Source organism: Pinus tabuliformis, chromosome 7 (assembly GCF_031772625.1).
Source record: "Pinus tabuliformis cultivar Carrire ecotype Pingquan chromosome 7, CPIR1, whole genome shotgun sequence".
Lineage (NCBI taxonomy): Eukaryota > Viridiplantae > Streptophyta > Pinopsida > Pinales > Pinaceae > Pinus > Pinus tabuliformis.
This window is the reverse complement of record NC_142293.1, coordinates 901,916,664-901,937,796: the sequence shown is the minus strand read 5'-3', so window position 1 is coordinate 901,937,796 and position 21,133 is coordinate 901,916,664. Positions and strand designations below refer to the sequence as shown.

General features: G+C 36.5%; 1 pseudogene; it reads right to left on the bottom strand.

Annotated features, from left to right (window-relative positions):
* Window positions 1-1,294: 1,294 nt before the first annotated feature.
* Window positions 1,295-21,133, bottom strand: part of LOC149250528 (putative protease Do-like 14 pseudogene) — a 105,665-nt pseudogene continuing 85,826 nt past the window's right edge.

Here is a 21,133-nt window from a genome sequence, read left to right as displayed (position 1 = left end):
GTGCCTTCTATCATCTAGAGTTACGAGTTGATTGACCATAGTTACTTCATTGTAACAAAACCACTGAAGTCCATGTTGCATTATATATTTATAGTTTAAACTGTTGGAGGGTGATATCACTATTGAAACACAAAATCTTTAGGTTCTATCTCAGAGTGAACATATCTGTGTAATCTCAGACAATATGCCACTTCCATGTCACAGACTCAAACCAGTCGATCAAGCCTTTGTGGCTTCATTAATCTCATGCACTAGCATAGTTAGGATTTATGTAACTACCATATGTCACAGGTGATCTATATGCATTTCCAAAATTGATGTGTGAGCCTCCATAATGGTCACCACTCCCTCTGCATCCAACACTCACATGTATGATGAGGGTGGTTTGAAGTTTGCCACATAAACCTCACAATGTTCAACACATTTAGAATCTATGTGTAATTTGCATTTTGTGTAATGACCTTCTTTATTCCCTTGGCCAACAATGTGTACCATTGATAATTAGTTCCTACTCATGCTTTTGTCATTCGCTTGAATGCATTTTTTTTGCATATCTCCTTGTCCACATACTTTAAGACAGTCATGTAACCAAAATATAGTATTTTCATTATCCATGCATATGGGCTACATTTTTTTTAATGACATCACACTTATTTTAACAAGAGAGAATTATGATACATACCCTTATCATTATTCGGTGACTGGTATCAAGGTTGGTCATCACATCAATGGAAGAGCTCATCGCATATCCCAACAAGCCTGGAATTTCACATTCTTACACAAGGTAGTGCTTTTGATGTTTGTTTGGACACATATTTGAACAAACTTTGCCTTATGCTCATGTTGTTGGATTATAGTCCTCATCGTAGCTTTACAATAGGCTGACATTCCTATCGATTATTAAAAGTTTACTTTATATGTCTAGCATTTAAAATGTAGCCTTCATGCATATGGGAGATATGACCCTTTGACTATGCCTTGATGAAAATTATTAAATGTAGCCTCACTTGCCATGACTCTTATTTTTGTAATCCTAAGGCTCTCTATTTAAATGTGTTGCATGGTTGCAAGGTCGCATAGTAGGTGAGATCGCATGAAACATTGGCTTCGTCAAGTGCAACTTTGCGACTTAGCGACTTAAGAATCTGTCACAATTTCTTAGTTTATTACTAAAGCTCAACAATGCGATTTTGCGCTATGTAAGTGATTGCGCCTAGGAGTTGCGATTATTCCCATTAGAAAATAGAAATGCGATATACGAGTGAATTTTCAATTTCAGGGAGATCATAATGTATCAATTTTGCTGCACTTGTGTCCCCATTATCTCAATGATCTCCTTGATGCTTTTAGTTGGTATCCCATCAAATTGAACGATGACATTTCCAGGATGGAAGCCAACTCGATAGGCAGGTGATCTAGGAGTCATCTATGGCACAAGAACACCCTTTTTTATGGGCCTAGAAAGCGAGGCCTCTCATTTAAGTTGAGTTATAATAAGTTTGTTTAGTTCATGCATCTTAAGTCCCAACCATGGATGCACAACTCTTCCATGTTCCTTGAAACGCTCAATGGTCCTGATGACATAATCTATTGGGATAACAAAGCTAACTCCATAAATGGAAAGAGCCTTCATTATGTTAATACATATTATTGCTCCATTAAGAATGAATAACGGTATACCAGAGTTCCTCCATTGATTGCACACTCTATTTGTAAATAGTAATATTCTTTGCGCATTCCACCCAAACCCAAATCACTACTTTTGCAATCTCTATAGCTCACAATTCTATTAGTAACTGTATTTTGGAGAGATAGAGGTTATCTTAAAGCTATCACTCAATCCCCTAGTTGAAGTTTGATAGAAGCACTCCTTTTGCTGTCAACAATGAAACCTTTATGTTGATTTTAACAACAACCATATTAGTATGAAAAACAACATTGATAACTTCTGCATCAAAAGTCCTCCCACATTGCAATGTAAGAACAACCTTCAACAGTGCACTAGAATTTTGATAGAGACTCAATGTATGTGAACCATTTCAAACACCTTTTCAAAATCGACTAGCCTACGCTGCTCTCCATTCTTTGCAAAATTGTAATGGCATGCAGGGTTACTCATGGCGAAGCAGCTGGAGCTGATGACAAAAGAGAAACCCGAGCATTGTTCCTAATGGATTTTACTTGCACTGTCTTCCAATCAACGCACTGTATCGTGGCAATGTTAATCATTATTTACATTACCTATTGGTCACAATTTTCTTCTTTGGTGCTGGTGGCACCTACAACTCAAAATCTCACAAAAAACTACGAGTGTGAGTTGCGATTTTATAAAATAAGTCTCCTTTTATAACTCTATCACAGGTTGTGTCCTTGCTCATGTACTATGGTGTATCTCATTCACTTTTTGCATGCATGCTTCCACAATTGTTCAAAAATCAATTACCATCAATACAATACATTGGTCATTGTATTCATAAACAATGTATTCCCTTCCGATGTCTCTTTTGAATGACGTGTTTCAATATTTGCCACCAAATTATCAATAGCTCTCAGCGTAAGCCTGCATTATCCTTTATAATGCTCATGGAGTGATGCTATTTGTTGGAAGAATCACCGCACCTCTATGGAATCCGTAATTTCCACCCTGGGGATCCTAGTTACTGGTTTGTAACGTTTACCAACACTTGCGGGTTTTGGTGTAACGACAAACCTCCACATGGTATCAGAGCTTGGACCCAGGTTCGATTCCCCCAAGTTGCGTTTGAGGGGGGTGTTGGAAGAATCACTGCACCTCTATGGAATCCATAATTTCCACTCTGGGGATCCTAGTTACTCGTTTGTAATGTTTACCAACACCTGCGGGTTTTGGTGTAACGACAAACCTCCACATTATTCATTTGGTGTTGCTACACAACATTTTTCTTTGCAATTCGGTCCTAGTACAACCTTAAATTAGTGTTATTCACATATGTGTGTCAAATTAACGCATCAATCAAAGAGTAATGCTACTTATATATAGTGTCAATCATTTCTTATGTACGCACTGATCCAAAATAATGAATAGGAAATTTAAGCGCATGGCCATTGTTAATGGCTTCTACTTTTGCTCCCATTCACTACCTATTCTTATACGTATACTTCCATCATGTTATTTAGGAAAATGTGCATATAAAATTTGTTTAAACTATTTCAATTAGATCCCTAGATAGCGACTTGCCTTGATCTACTAGCACACCATGTGTCCCTTCGTTACTGCGTTTTCTCTATGCGAATTTGTTGCGTTCATGAGTTTGCTACCTTTGAATGCAACCTCGACATCATTTAATGTATCTTCTGTGAATGGCTGCCAGCGCATTCTATGCGCACCTCACTAACACTATTGATACCCAAATACATAGAATACCATCGTGCCTTCCTCACATGCTTATACATTTGACAATATGCCTCTTTACATAGAGTCATAAATGTAAGCAATAATATATACAATTTCTCTATGGTGGTCTTCCATATTTCCTTTCCATAGTGTGCCAAGGTACTTTGAGTTCACCTTTTGAAGGCTCAACTCTCGATGGTAAAATAAGAGACCTGCGAGGCCATAAGAAAGTAAGAGCCTTTTTAATTTTCTTTTAAACACAAAGTAACTCTAATGGATTTAAATAGTGAGCCATAGGATTACAAAAATAAGCGTCATGGAAAACATGATTTGATTATCCTCAACTTTAGTAGATGTCAGGATAATTGCAAAAGAAGCTTTTGAATGACTTTGTGAAGGAAACTGAATCAAACGTTCGAAAGTTTTCTTGAAAGATTGATACATCAAGCAGAATTAAAAGATTTGATAGCTTAGTTTTTCATGCATAAACTAGATTCCCCTTTTGAAATTGAATACCTATGTTCATGAATATTTACAGGGACGGTGATGTGATCAATGCAACTAAAATTACCATTAAAAGTTGACGAGAAGCAAGCCAGGTAATGCGAACTGAAAGTGAAGACCAAGACAACAAAGTTTAACCCTTCGTTCCTAGTTATGAGAATCTAGAGTTTTGAGACATATGGATAAGACAACATCTCCCAAACCCTAAACAAAATGGAAGCCAAAATGAAGTCCTGTACATTATTACAAGGTACCTTCACTGATTACGATGCATTTTATAGGAAGATGCATCATTAAAGCAATAAACCACCCTAAACCCTAATGCAATCATGAGGTCAAACCTGAGATGAAACATGATGAATGAATGTAATATGCATAATGTGAGTGGGAACATCAACAGGGTTTGATAGGAATGAGTCATTATGAAGAAATTTCGGCATAAATCACGTTCAGAAGGGGCCCCTTTGAGGCCTATCGTCAACACCATTGGTGGTCCAACCTACCTTCTTGCTAAGTTCCTTGCCCTTAAGCTTAAGCCCCTGGTTGGCTGTACGGAGCCCTTCGTGAAAGACTCAGCATCCTTCATTAAAGATCTTAAGGACATTAAGCTTAACTCCGATGACATTCTCGTCAGCTTTGATGTGGTCTCCCTTTATACTTGCATCCCTATAAAGGAGGCCTTGGAAGTGATCTATCACCTAACAGATCCCGATACCGCGCATCTGGTTGAGATCTGGCTCACTTCCACTTTCTTCTGTTTCGAGGGTGAGTTCTTTGAACAAACATGTGGTGTTGCCATGGGCTCCCCCCTTTCCCCTATTGTTGCAAATATTTTTATGGAAGATTTCGAAGCCAAAGCTTTAGCCTTGGCTCGTCTCCTTCCCAAGCTGTGGAAAATGTATGTAGATGACACTAATGTCATCTGGTCCCATGGCCAAGAGGAGTTGGATCTCTTCTTTAATCACCTTAACTGTCAGTCCTCTGCCATTAAGTTCACCATGGAAAAAGAGGTCAATGGTTGCCTCCCTTTCCTGGATATTCTTATATCTAAGAATAAGGACGGCTCTCTCTCCCACTCGGTGTTCCGGAAGAAAACACATACTGAGCAATATCTTCATGCCGATTCCTATCATTTCCCTGCTCAAAAGATGGGTGTTCTTAACACCCTCGCTACTCGTGCCCTTAGGATTTTTTATAATGAGAGCTTCGATAAGGAGAGATCCCATCTCCTTGATGTCTTTGTGGAGAATGGCTATAGTAGGCGCCTAGGTCAGAAGGCTTTCCTTAAAGCCTCTAAAAATTCGTTAATTAAAAAAGAACCTAAAGAGCGCCGTCTAGGTGTCCATCTTCCCTATGTCCAGGGAACCACGGACAAGATTGCTCAGATCCTTAATAGGTATGATATTCCCTCAACCTTTAGGCCCCTCAACACCATTCGCACATCCCTCCGATCAGTGAAAGATCTTGTTGACCCGAAGGACATGAAGGGTGTCTACTTGATCCCTTGTTCTTGTGGGACCCCTTATATCGGGGAAACAGGGCGCTCCATCCATCAGAGGATCAGGGAACATGCAGCTGACCTAAGACATGGAAGAACCAAGTCTTCAGCGTTAGCAGAGCATGCGGAAAAGACCAAGCATCAGGTTTGTATAGAGGAGGCCAAGGTGATTGCCAAAGTAGCTCAGTTCCATCATCGTAAATTCAAGGAAGCTATTGAAATTGAAAGAAGGCCTAACAATCTCAATAGAGATGACGGCTGGAAGATCAGTAGCTGTTGGATCCCTGCCATTTCTTCCTAGTCTTCTTTCTCCCCCCCCCCCCCCCTACTTTTTATCCTTTTCGAGCTTTCGTTGTCCCCCTTGGAGCCTTCTCTTTTCCTTCCTCCTAGGGTGTCTCCTTCTTGCTCTATGGTTTTCTATTGGTCGTTTTCCTGACCTTCTCCTTCTTTTTAATTTGTGTAGCTCTTTCTATTTATTTATTTATTATTTTATTTGTTTTATTTTATTATATATATATATATATATATATATATATATATATATATATATATATATATATATATATATTAATTAATTAATTTTTATTTTATTTTATTTTTAATCTTAACTAATTCTTTATTTTATTTTATTTTTAATTTTATTTATTTATTTATTTATTTTTTTTTAATTTTTAGTTTTAGTTTTAATTTTAATTTTAATTTTATTTTTTATTTTTTATTATTTATTTATAATAATAATAATAATAATAATTATTATTATTATTTTTTTTTTTTTTTTTCGTGTTAAGGTGGTTTATTTCTTCAGGTATATTATTATTATTATTATTTTTTTGAACTGAATATTATTTTATTCTAGTATATTTATTTATCATTATTATTGTTTTATATATATATATATATTTCATTTTATATAAATAAATAAATAAGTATAATTAGTTAAATAAATAATAATAATAATAAATATTAATTAATTAAATAAATAAGTTATAACTTTATACTATTATTTATATTTTCTATTTATGAAACTACCAATTTAATTAAATTTACTTTATTCATATAATTTATATATAGGTAATTTATAACTAGTTTGTTTGACCCTAGTCCCCAGTCAAATTTAGACGTTGTCCTAGTTAGCTGTTGGTAGCTCTGCTCAATGTATTTAACTGGCCAAGATAGATCTGATTTTTCAACTTGTCCTGACGATAAACCACACTAGTTGGTTCGAAACGCGTCACAATGATTTTTTGAATGTGATTTACGCCGAAATTTCTTCATAATTGTTATGGATCACAGAAGCCTCAATTCAACCAGGAATGAGCCATGTGGAGATTGATCGACAGAAAACTTGATAATAATCCTAATGGTCTGAGGCGAGTAGAGGGGGACTCGATTTTTTTTTGGATATGCCCAAATTTTTTTGGTTGCTGTTGTAGCAGCTACAACAATTGACAAACCACTTGTAGAATCTAGCATCTCTGGCTATGTCCCTACAATATATTGAGTCTAGAAGTTAGTGTAAGGAAGTATTGAACAAACACTGTGGGTATTCCTAGGGTTACTTGGCCTTTTATGGATATGCCCTTCCCCCATGTCTCAGCTCGGTCCCGTTAGCCTTTACACGATAACTAAGGGTTTACACTTGTAAGTTTTTGACGATGATGTAGAGAACATGACAAAGGGCTTATTGTGTTCATAAGTTTAAAATGATTTTCTAGTGTCAATCTATTGCTAGCTAGCCTATTCAATACCCCAATGAAGTCTCTCCAAGAAATCACAAACATTGCCCCGCTGCCAGTGATCCCGGTCAATACCCTGATGGAGTCATTGCATCACCTATATGCATGGGAATACTTTCTCAATCCTTTACCCTTTATTTAATTTTATTTTTTGTATGTGGACCTTGGCATCAATTATTTGGAATTTATTCCGCGAGGGCGAATGAGGGACCCCAACTTATTTTACGTGTAAGAGAGTTTGTTCCTTTCTTGACAAAAACTAGAGGATTTTCTGATTTAGGTTTTCCCTCATGCCTTGCTTCCACATCATATCTCCAATTGACAGGTGGACAATGAAAACACACCAGGAAATATCTCAGGACCATGCTAGATGCAAGGTTCAAGTTATAGATATAAGTCATTTGAATTGATTAGGGTTCCCCACAAGCACCTATTTGTATTTTCAGTTCTAATGAATCAAACTCTTAGAGAATATGTTCAAGATGCAGTTTTGATGCCTGGTTATACAAGAAGTTGTCTCTTGGAGTAACCATCACAACCACACACAATCATTAGGGTTAGGGTTTTAACATTAGGGAAAAGTGACCAGGAAGATTTTGTATGCTTTCATCATGTGCAAAGAGGATAAATAAGTTCCTTTAGGTTTCGAGCATGTGCAAATAGGCATAAGAAATCTAGCCACAACACCAAAGGTTCAAAGGACTCTAGGCTCGTGAAGGCTCATGCAGTGGCATGCAACAAAGAGAAAATACAAGGCTAGGTCAAAAACGAGTGTAATATATGCAAGAAGATGAATACACAATGTAAGGCAACATATAGGGATATATTTCAATGCAATGCTATGTAAATGCACAAGAGAAATCAACTAACCACGACAAAAAGGATGATGCAATGCCTATGCAAACAATGTAATGCAAAATGATGAATGCATGATAAATGCATAATGTTATGCAACGAGCTAACTTCCTGTAGTAAAAAAAACAAAAATACACAACAAAGCATATCTAAACCATAAAGCAAAATTCTAACAAGAAAACCTTAACAAACTTTGACAAGTAAATCCTAAACTAGTATAAACCTAAAACCCTAATTTAACAAGGGATTAGGTCAGGTCATGTGAAATCAAACTTTCAATGCAACCACCACAGTAGTTCCCGACCTGCAAAAACAAAGATGTCAGCGATTAGAACTAGTATAAAGAATTGTGCAAAAACAATAATGCTTACTTGTGAAACATGCACAATAGTAAGAAGGTCACACTTGCTCGAAAGAAAACGTGCCAAAAAATATTGTTCAAGCGAAGCTGCGGCCTTATCCTGGTAAACATAATGTTAAACTTGAAAACCATGATCATCTAGACATGACACACATTCATTCACGCTTAACCCGAAATTCAACACAAGTGAAGCAAGAGGCTGCTTGCTTGCAGAGGAATTATAGATAAGAATGTTCAAGCCAATCAACAATCCTATCATGATATTGAGGATGATTAACTTGATTACTTTGAAAATATGGGCCTTTATCAGGTACAACTGAGATACGAAATAATTAAAGCAAAAAAACCCTAATTTGAGGTTGTTCAAGGATTTTGCCAAGGATGTGAGGACCTGACATAACCATTGGTGACAGCTAAAGTGCCTCACTATCCTAACAAACCTCTGAATGCTCAAAAGATTGATCATCTAATAATGGTGGTTTCATAAGATCAACAAATGAATGTGCATGGTCCTCATTAGATATGTTGGAAAAATCATTCATTAGAGAAATTTTGAGGTCTAAAATAGGCCTCCTAAGAAATATTATTAAATAATATTGGAAATGATAAACTAAGATTAGATTACATCATCAAATTTTAGAGGGAAAATGAAAAAATGACTTTTTCAACTTATCTCCCTACTGTTTTACTCAAATTTTGAGCAGGAGAACTCATTGGATGCATAATTCAATTCCTCATCCAAGGATTATCCATGTTGCATACTTTCAATGAACCCTGATACATGAAAAATGAGAAATACATGGAAAATGTGATTGCAAACATGTTTTTGATGTATTTCTCATTTTTCATGTAGCAGGGTCCATCGAAATTATGCAACATGGGTACTCCTTGGATGAGGAATTGAATTTTGCATCCAACTGGTTCTCCCACTCGAAATTGGAGTAAAACCATAGGGAGATAAGTTGAAAATACGAGTCGAAAAAGTAATTTTTTTTAATCTTTTTACTTTTTTACTCCGAAAATGGTGAATCCATCCCCATGGTTGACATCATCATCTTGAATATTATTGGTTCTTATAAATTTGATTTTGGTTTTACATTTTTTGTTTTGAGGCCCATTTTAGACCTCAAAATTTATTTACTGACTGAATATGTCGCTGGCTTGAATGTATGTTCTAGCATTGACAGGTTGGTTGTTTAAAAGATCCATTTTTTCTAATTTGGAAGATGAATATGAATTAACCGGAGGGGAATCTTGAAAGAGAGGAATCAATACATTTATTTCCTTGCATACAATGGACTGTAAGATAACACCAACTTGTACCTAATCATAATCTACACTAGCTAGGGGAAAATCACATAGGTTTGAAACAATGGCTGGTGTACTTTCTTTATCAAACAGGTCAAGGTACAAGGGGGATTGCACATCAAAATATTTCGAAAATGAACTTGCTTATGGAAAAATCGTGCTGAGAGGGGAATCACACGATGATACCATAATTTGACTCGCTTCAAGGGTCTCATTAGGATTGTGAGAACCTGCCATAACCATTAGTGGAAGATGAAGTGCCTCAACTTCCTTATGAGTCTGTTAGTGTCAGTATTTGCATACTTCCATCAGGGATCAAATTTTCTCTTTGCATTTCCATTTTAGGGGTCCCATACTAAAATTTTTCCATCATTTCATTAGGTCATGTCAAACTGATCCACTGATGGTTGTCTTCTCTTCAGAAAATCAAATTTTTCCCTCATAGAGTATACTTGTTGACCCTTATTCAGGTTGTCTTTAGTTATGGTTTCATGGTCAATTTGTAATCATGCTTTCATTAGGTCATAAGGCATGTTTCATTAGGTCTTAGGGTTTCATTTCCAAGGTCAAGAACATGATTTAAAAGTGTAAATAAAGGGCAGAAAGGGTATGAGGATGATAAATAAGTCAAGTATGATGGCTAGTAAGTCATAGCCACTATATAATTATCTTTTAAACTAATGTAATTTTCACCTCAAAAAACATGTTTTTGAGGTGAAAACAAAGTATTTTGAGTTAATTTGTATTTCTTATGTAATTTTGGTCACTTTATGTAATAACTGATCCCGACTGCACCAATGCATCTCTCCTTACTGCAAGACAAAGAAACACTGCAAAAATCAGTTCAAGTTGAGCATCATCCACTTGTCAAAAAAGGAAAGGGCTCATGCAAAAATTGAGGCCTTAACTCATCGGAAGAGAAGGACAAGCTTGACCTATTGGTGGAGGCTTCACTCCATGCTTAGTCACCTTTAACATCAGCTATGTCAACCATTTTCGAAGACCCTAAAATTAGTTTTTTGCTTTTTAGAGTTTCCTATTTTTTTCAGGTAATTTTTGTATCAGCCCCTTGGTCAAACGTGTAGCGCCTAGGGTGCTGCACACTTTTTTGGGGCATCTTTTGGAGGAATGGCCACCACCATTGGATTAATAAGATCATTTACACTCAAGAAAACCATGTTTCTAGATTTGAAAGTCAAAACTACTAGGTAGAAAAGGAAAAAAACCACCTAAAAATCATGTTTCTGCCTATTTTCTGAGCTAGGCACTGCGCGTTTGAGCAGTATTGGGAGAATGTAGTTTTGGAGGGACAAATAAAGCTCAATTTGGAAACTAGGGCATTTTTGGAAACTAGACAAGATAAGCTTTCCAATGAGCTATCCTGAGCTAGATTTGGACACCAGGAAGGTAGTCAAAACTCACCCTGAAGATGGCACTGTGCACTTCCTTCAGGCGCTGCGTGTTTGACACTGGCACTGTGCATTTGATAGGCAACCAAATTTTTCACTGTTTCTCTCAGAAAATACTTTTCACCTGTGGGATTTTGATTTTTCACTGATGTAATTCATAATGATGATGTAATTAAAGTGTGTTTTTGTTACCTAGGGTAGATACATCAAATGAATGGCCTAAGTGGCATGTAATGAATTAGTTTGCTTCATATTAGGGATGAGTCAGTTTGACCACCCTAGTCTTTAGCTATCAATTCAGTCTTTTGTGCAAATGCTCCTCCTCTCATGGATTCGACCCTTGAGGCTAGGATTAGTTGTTTTGAGGCCTATATCATGTAGTTTCTTAGTCATTTTACAGGTTGGACTCAGTGTGGATGCTTAGAGCTTGATTGTACACCTTTGTAAGCAGTTTGGCAAGAAATTAATAAGAATTGAAGCTATTTTTATGGGATCCCTGTAGTATGGAGTTTTAGTACAATTTCTTCTTCTATGATTATATGTTTATATGTTTTATGTATGCCATCAATCATTTCATTGCTTCTAGTTGAATGTTTTCAAGTTTGATAGGTAGAATTCATTGCATTAGTGCTCTGCCTTGGGAAACCATTCACCGTGTCATGTCTTTTGCAATCCAGGAAGGATCCATGATTGTCACATTCCCTTCTTAGTGTTGGGGTGTGTTATATTATTTCCATGACTAGCCCATGTAGTTAACCGGGGGTTAGAGGTGGGGAGGTCACAGGGGGTTTTAGGGGTACCCGTAACCCCACTTTATAGGGTCCGGGGCAGCACCCCGGAAAATTTTGGTTTTGGACCCTATGTTAGGTTGGGCGGACCCACCTATGGTTTTGTGCATGATTTTCACACATGTTTTTTGGACACGATGGTTTTCGGTCCATGGTATTGGACGCGATGGTTTTTCGGTCCATGGTATTGGACGCGATGGTTTTTCGGTCCATGGTATTGGATGCTTCGGCATGTATACATATGTATTGTAACATTGAAAGGAATATAATGAAAAATCAAGCTGGTAGTCCCGGTTTTGAAAATCTCTGTGTATATGTGTTTTATGTGTTATGCTCTCGCATTGTTTATTTTATGTGTTTTAGAATTCGTATGCAGGTAATTTCTGTACGGGGTTAAAACCTACACTTAGCTTCTCACCAGTCTTAAACATCTCACCTCATCAAGCCCTAGAGTGCTAAAGCCTATGCCTACCTTGCCCCATAGAACACCCTGCATTTCTAGCCTAATTTCTGAGACCTAAATTGCCCAGATCCTCATGATTCGGCAAAACCTCTATAAAATCCAATTAAAACTTTCGAGCTACTATACCTAGCCTAAAATCCTTTACTTGATCCAGTCATCTTGACTGAGATCCTTACGGAGAGAGCCCTCTCCCAGCCTAGTAGGGCTAGCTACTTGGCTAAGCTTGGTTTGTGGTTACCCTGGCATTGCCTCCCTTCAGCCTAAGGTCAATATAGGTGATAACAGAGTCCCCAAACCTTCAGAAGTTGAATCCTAATTTTTTTGGTGGCTTCATAAGATCAACAAGTGGACATGAATGACAATCATAAATGATATTAGTGAATGTGTTTTCGATAGAATGACAATCACTGAAGCCACCAATTTGATTATATTGGGCATTTGACACATAAGAATCCTCTTGGATTAAAAGTGAGGATAGATCGATTGACAAACCATCCTTAACATACCACGGTGTATAATCTTCCTCTTCATTTGATAGAGTTTTCACATTGAAAATATAATGGATAGGAGATTCAAAATTATCATCTTCAGATTGTGATACTAGATCATTATGTACCTAATTGCAATTAAGACCAACAAAATATAGATCAGAAGGGTTTAAAGAAATATTTGGTGTGTCAAAGTCATTAAATAAATCAGGGTGCAATGGATGAAAAGGATTGGGTAAGGTGACAACACTTTCAACCAAATATAGTCCAAGACTCAAAACCTTCATATTAGTGTCAACTCGAGAAAACAGTGAACCTGCATGCATATCATGCTTCATAGAATTGATAGGACATTCAGTTTTATTTGAGGCAAGATATCAATCATTTTCAATAGGTGAATGAAATTTAGGAATAGATTCAGGCAGATGCATGATGGGCTCAATTTGGGCCTTATTTATAGGGAGAGATGTTAAATCAATTTTATCTTTAGGTTCAAATTCTGTAGGATGTATGAGAGGTTCCGGAGTCAAACAACTTGATTCCTTTCCTTGCAAACATTCTTCATTATCTAAATTAGTTATGACCGAAATTCCATTCAGTAATGAATTTGAAGGAGGATGAGAAATTTTATAGGCAATAATTTCCTCCTTGGAGGCTCAAGGATTTTCTCGACTCACAGATATAGGAAAGACCAAGTTAAGGATGAGATCTGGCCAATTTGTAACTTTTAGATTATCATGATTTTCATCAAAATTAGGATTTGTTTCATATGTAAAAATCTGCAAAGAAACATGGACCAAATGTTGGAATTTCTCACTCAAATACATATAGTCAAGATCTCTTTCAGGAAATTCACAACAAATGTGAACAAACCTACCAACAAAATATTCTAATGATTCTTTGGGTTTCATTCTAAGTTGATTCACCCGTTTAAACACATCTTGAAAATTGTACCTATCAAAGGTTTGACGGATTTTGTTGATGAGGTTCTCAAATGAATGAAATGAAGTAGCTAGCAACGTGTGACACCACTGCTTGACGCGACCTTGAAGCATGAGTGTAAACAACTTGCCAATAAAATATTTACAATATATTCTGTTAGAGTGATAGAAGTGAAAAAGTTGGATAATGTGTCTAAATACCGTTGTTCGACCCTCACCATTAAAATTAAACAACGACAAGTGATAGACTCTTTTGCGGGCACTGATAGGTTTATGTTATTAGAAAAAAACTTGTGATAGATATTCAAGACGGATCCATTTGTAGATATGAAACTAAATTTCAGGCTCTAAGGGCTCAACTTATTATCTGGCCCTCCTTCTAGCACCAAAAATTTGTTTATGGTGCTGGATGCTGCCAACAACTAGGGGGGTCTCCCCTGTGTGAGGTACCAATTAGACCTCACACTGTTTGGTATAGGAGCCCCATTCGATATGTGGGCCCGTTTTCCACCATGAATGTTTCTCTCTTGCTTTTCAAATGAAAATATTTCAGAGTGAGGACAAGAATGAAATTCTCGAGGAATGGTACAAGGTCAACCCAAGATTGACAGACTGCAGAAAGAGGTACAAGAAATTCATGACAACCATAAGAAGAAGTATGCCATGACAAGGGTTCAGTGAGCCAAAAATGCCTTTGACATACATAAACTAGAACATGATAGAGGCTAATTAAAAATTAGTTCACAATAGGTCACCAACATGGCGTGGAATAAGTAAGCATAGATTCGAAGCATACAAAAACTACAAACTAGTCCATAACATATTGCGAGTATGAAAGTACACATAAAAATATAGTGAAAACACTAGAAAACCAATACAACCACTATGAGTAAGCATGGGAATTAGTGTCTAAAATGAGGAACTTCTTATTATTGATGCTTCAAATACAAGTACACATCCTGCAATTTATCAAATCCCAATAGTGGAACATGGGATGCTCATACCATTATCTAATGCAAAACCCTAGCTTCACTACAACTCTCCCTACTAGTTGCGCTCTTTAAGAAAATATCAATTATCTACTTCTATTCCTATCCATAGTGCTAAAAATCCCCCCCAAATGATGCATGAGGGTATATTTATAGAGGTGAGGTGATTGTTCACTTATCATGACCGTTCACCTACCCTCATGTCTCTTGATATTCCATATGACTCTCTACTGTTTAATGGATGTCACATGCTCAGATCGATCTCTGTATAGCCATTAGCATCATGATGAAAAACATTTACATTATGATAGAAGTGAGGTCATGAGGAGAATACAAAATATTTTCAAAATCCTAGGGTTCATGCTGCCAATGCTGTTGTGAAACTATCAAGACTTGCAAGCATTGTTGAACTTCCTGCTATTGCGCCTTCCTTAGATCCAACCATCCTCTGATATTGTGTTCTCGATATTTACAATAGATTCTAGGAGCCTAAGTGGATATGGTTTTCGTCTTGTTAGAACCATAGTAGCAACTCTTGCGAGAAACCCTAATTATTCAGTCTAGATCGACATTCTTTCTCCCTTTCTTTTACCCTTGTGTAGTCCTTTTATAAGAGAAATATTATCAAAGTATGTGTATCCTGTAACATTACTGATGTATGTGGAAACATCAATAGCGATCTCAAGGCTACTACATGATATTGTTGCAAAATATTCCTTTCATTTTCCACACGAAGTGTTGGGTTTCCTCGTTGATCCTTATGAACAAACTGGGCTTTTGTCATGATTATTTTCTTATGCCTTCTATCATCTAGAGTTACGAGTTGATTGACCATAGTTACTTCATTGTAACAAAACTAATGAAGTCCATGTTGCTTTATATATTTATAGTTTAAATTGTTGGAGGGAGATATCACTATTGCAACACAAAATATTTAGGTTCTATCTCAGAGTGAACATGTATGTGTAATTTTAGACAATATGCCATTGGGATGTCACAGGCTCAAACCGGTCTATCAAGCCTTTGTGGCTTCATTAGTCTCATGTACTAGCACAATTAGGATTGTTGTAACTACCATATGTCACATATCATCTATATGCATTTCCCAAACTACTGTGTGAACCTCCATAATGATCGTCACTCCCTCTACTTCCACCACTCACATGTACGCGGAGGGAGGTTTGAACTTTACCACATAAAACTCACAAGGTTCAACACATTTAGAATCTATGTGCTCTTTACATTTTGTGTAATGACCTGCTTTATTCCCTTGGCCAACAATGTGTACCATTTATAATTACTCTCGACTCATGCTTTTGTCATTCGCTTGAATGTAATTGTTTTGCATAACACGTTGTCCAAACACTTTAGGATAGCCTTGTAACCAAAATATGGTCTTTTCATTATCCATGCATATGGGTTGTAATTGTTTTATTGACATCATGCCTTTTTTACCAAGAGATAATTATGATACATACCCTTAACATTATTCAGTGATTGGACTCAAGGTTGGTCATCACATCATTGGCAGAGCTCATCCCATATCCCAACAAGTCTGAAATTTCACGTTCTTACACAAGGAAGTGCTTTTGATGTTTGTTTGGACACATATTTGAAGAAACTTTGCCTTATTCTCATGTTGTTGGCTCATAGTCCTCATCGTAGTTTTACAGTAGGTTGAAATTCCAATCGATTATTAAATTTTTTCTGCATATATCTAGCATTTAAAATGTAGCCTTCATGCATATGGAAGATATTACCCTTTGAATATGCCTTGATGTAAATGATTAAATGTGTTTCCTCACTTGCCCATTTTTTTCATCACTGATCGCATTGGACTCTACATATAAGTCACATATTCCAACTATGATTTTCAGGTGTGAGGTGCGACTTTAGCATGGTCGCAAGGTCACATAATTGGTGAGATCACATGAAACATTGGCTTTGTCAAGTGTGAATCTGTGACTTTCAACTTGGGAATAGGTCACAAAGTTGCAAAATAATATAGGTCACAATTTCTAGGCATATTACTAAAGCTCAACAATGCAATTTCGTACCCTCTAAGTGATCGCACTTGGGAGCTGCGATTATGCCCATTCACAAATAGAAATATGATCTGCAAGTGGATTTTCAATCTGAGGTAGACCATAATGTATTACTTCTAGCGTAGTGGTATTATGTCCCCATTATCTCATTGATGTCCTTGATGATTTTAGTTGGTTTTCCATCAAACTAAATGACGGCATTTTTCAGGATGGAACCTAGCTCAATAGGAAGGTAATCTGGGAGTCACCTATGGCACAAGAACACCCTATGTTACACCAGGAAAGTGGGGTCTCTCTCTTTAAGCTGAGTTATAATAAGGTCATTCAATTCATGCATCTTAAGTCCCAACCATGGATGAACAACTCTTCCATGTTTCTTGAAATGATCAATGTTCTTGATGATAAAATATATGGGGATAACGAAGCCAACTCCATCAGTGACAAGAGTCTTCATTGTGTTAATATCCATTATTTCTCCATCAAGATTGACTAACGATCTACTATAGATCCCTCATTGATTGCACACTCTGTTTGTAAATAGTAATATTCTTTGTGTATTCCATCAAGGCCTAGATCACTACTTTTGTGATATATATAGCTCACAATTCCAGTAGTAACTGTATTTTGGAGATACAAAGGGAATCCCAAAGATATTACTCAATACCGTAGTTGAATTTTGCTATAAGAACCAGTTTTGATGTCGACAATGGAACCTTTATGTTGATTCTAACAACAACCATATCAATATGGAAATCAACATTGATAACTTCTCCATCAAAAGTCCTCCCATCTTGCAACATAACGACAACTTCAATAGTGCGCTAGGGTTTTGATAGAGAATCAATGTATGTTAACCATTTCAAATTCCTTTTCTGGTCCTTATATCGATTAGCCTACGCTGCTCTCCATTCTTTGCAAAATTGTAATGGCATGCAGGGTTACTCATGGCGAAAGAAACTGGAGCTGATGATAAAAGAGATACCCGAGCATTGTTCCTAGTGGCTTTTGTTTTCACTGTCTTCCAATCAACACACTATATACATGGAAGAATTAAAAAATTATTTACATTCCCTGTTAATTGCATTTTTCTTCTTTGGGGTTGGTCGCACCTACAACTCGAAGTCTCACAAATGACTGTGAGTTGTGGTTTTATAAAATAAGTCCCCTTTTCGAACTCTATCACAAGTTGTGTCATTTAGCTCATGTGCTATGGTGAATCCTCATTCACTTTTGGCATTTATGCTTCCAAAATTGTTCAAAAATCAACTACAATCAACACAATACATTGGCCATCATATTCATAAACAATGTATTCCCTTCCACTATATCTTTTGAATGACATGTTTCAACATCTACCACCACATTTTCAATAGGCTCTCATTCTCAACGTAAGCCTACATTATCCTTTATAATGCTCACGGAGTAATGCTATTCCTTTTGTGCTACTACACAACATGTTCCTTTCCAATTTTGTCCTAGCAAAACCTTAAGGTAGCGTTCTTCACATATGTGTGTTAAAGTAGTGCATAAATCAAATGAGAGTAACACTACTTATATATAGTGTCAATGGTTTCTTATGTATTGGATGATCCAAAATAATGAATGGGAAATTTAAGCACATGTCCATTGTTAATGGCTTCTACCTTTGCTCCCATTCACTATCTATTATTATATATATACCCCCATCATGTTATTTGGGTAACATGTGCATATATCTGTCATGTTACACTATTTCAATTAGACCCCTAGAGTGCGACTCACCTTGATTTGCCAACGCACCATGTGTCCCTTCGTTACTACGTTTTCTTTATGCGACTTTGTTGTGTCCATGGGTTTTCTACCTTTTAATGCAAGCTTGAAATCATTTAATGTATCTTAAGTGAAAAACTGCCAACACACTCTATGCGCACCTCACTAACACTATTGGTACCAAAATACATAGAATATCATTGTGCCTTCCTCACATGCTTATACATTTGACAATATGCCTCTTTACATAGAGTCATAAATGTAAGTAATAATATATATAGTTTCTCCATGGTGGAATTCCACATTTCCTTTCTGTAGTGCACCAAGTTACTTGGTGTTCACCTTTTGAAGGTTGAACTTTCGATGGTAAAATAAAATACCCATGAGGCCATAAGAAACTAAGAGCCTTTTTAATTTTATTTTTAACACAAAGTAACTATAATGAATTTAAATAGTGAGCCTTATGCATATAAAAATAAGAGCCCTAGAAAACATGATTTGATTAGCCTCAAATCGATTAAATTTCACAACGGTTGCAAAGTAGGCCTTTGAATGACTTGGTGAAGGAAATTGACTCAAATGTTGAATTTTTTTCCTGAAAGATTGATACGTCAAGAGGAATGAAAATATTTGACAACTTAGTCTTTCATGCATAAACCAAACTCCCCTTTTGAAGTTGAATTCCTATGTTCATGAATATTTACAGGGATGATGAAGTGACCAATGCAACTAGAAGTACCATTAAAAGGTTATGGGGAGCAAGCCAGGTAATGCAAACTGAATGTGAAGACTAAGACAACAAAGTTTCTAGGGTCTTGAGACATATGGATAAGAACATATCCTAAACCCTAAACAAAATAGAAGCCAAAATGAAGTCATGTACATTATTACAAGGTACCTTCAATGATTATAATGCATGTTATAAGAAGATGCATCATTAAATAAAAAAATCACCCTAAACCCTAACGCAATCATGAGGTCAGTACCCAATATGAAACATGATGAATGAATTCAATATGCATCACGTGAGTGGGCACATCAATAATGTTTTATAGGAATGAGTCATGTGGAGCTTGACCGATCAAAAACATGATAATAACCCTAATGGCCTGAGGCGAGCAAAGGGGGACCCAATCTTTTTTTGGATATGCCCAAAATGTTTGGGTGTTGTCATTGAAGCTACAACACATTCCAAATGGATAAGGGCTTAGTTTGGGGCCCTTAATTAGTGATCTCCCCATTATTGATTTCAGTCATTTTTAGTCATCATCAATTTTGGCACTAGAGAGAGGGCCAGTGATGAGTATTCCTTTTTAGAGCCTTTTAATTTTTAAAGTTATTATCTATTTACAATGGTTCCTTCTACACTTCCTATTTATATTTACTTCACTAGAATTACATGCTGAGAAATCTAGGGTATTCAGAATTAAAATATTTCTCTTCTTTGATATTGCTTGTGATATACTTTTACTTCTTATCTTATGATATTTTCTTTAGTATGTTATTATTGTGTTCTTTTTCATCAATACAATTACCAATAATAAAAGTCAAGTGACACAATATTTAGGCTTCTTAGCCAGGGCCAAAACCTCTCACCTCTTGATTGGAAAACCCAATCAAAATTCTTGTTCTAGATCTTCAATTGACGAGTACCAAGACCATGACATAGACCCTTGATTCTAGTATCCTCCCAAGAACCTTGCCACTATCCTTGATGTTGTGCCTCTTCCCTTCAACTTCCTTCTTGATCTGGAATTTCTCTCCTCGACTCCTTTTAGAGAAACTAGGTCTCTATCCTTCACACTGTTCCTTCTCGACTTCATCTAGAGAATACCAGTCTCTAAGTCTTCACTGGTCTCTTCTAGAGAAACTCGGTCTCTAGACTTCTATCTGGGTCACCCAAAATAATCCTTCCTTTGCTTCCCCAATAGAAACCTCTCCTTTGCTTGCCCAGAAGAAACCTCTTCTTCGTTGCCCCAGAAGAAACTTCTCTTTGCTGCCCCAGAAGAAATTTCCTTCTTCGCTTGCCCAGAAGAACCTCTTTCTTAACTTTCCTAGAGGAATCCTCTTTCTCACTTCTTTGTAGCCTTCTTCTTCGCACTTCCTTCTTCACCCTTTCTTCATACTTCTTCTTGAATGAAAGCTTGTCATGTTTCTTGCTTCTAATGGAGGCCGAGTGTGACTATATATACACCTCATAATATGTCCTTTAGGTCAACATGATAGCTGGAGATTATGCCAACTCCTTTTAGCATGTTATACCATTGTTGTAGGCTGACTTGAAGAGGATGAGTGACAAGTTCTTGGAGGATACTTTACATAGACAATATTGATATTTTACAAAGTGTAACATGAATTCATTACGTGACAACGACTCTATCATTTTATGACTAGATGAAAAATAATTCCTAAAGACACTCAATGGGAGTCTTGACTCAAAAACAAAATCCCTTTCTCATGAAACCCATGAAGCAAGTCAATATAATAAATTTATTTTTCTTCATCACATTACATAAAATCATAATTACATGTCATTATGAATACTGTAACAAGATACACTTTTCAACAATCCCTCTTAGCTAGGGAGGTATTCATAATGGTACTTGGACTTTATCAATCTGAATAA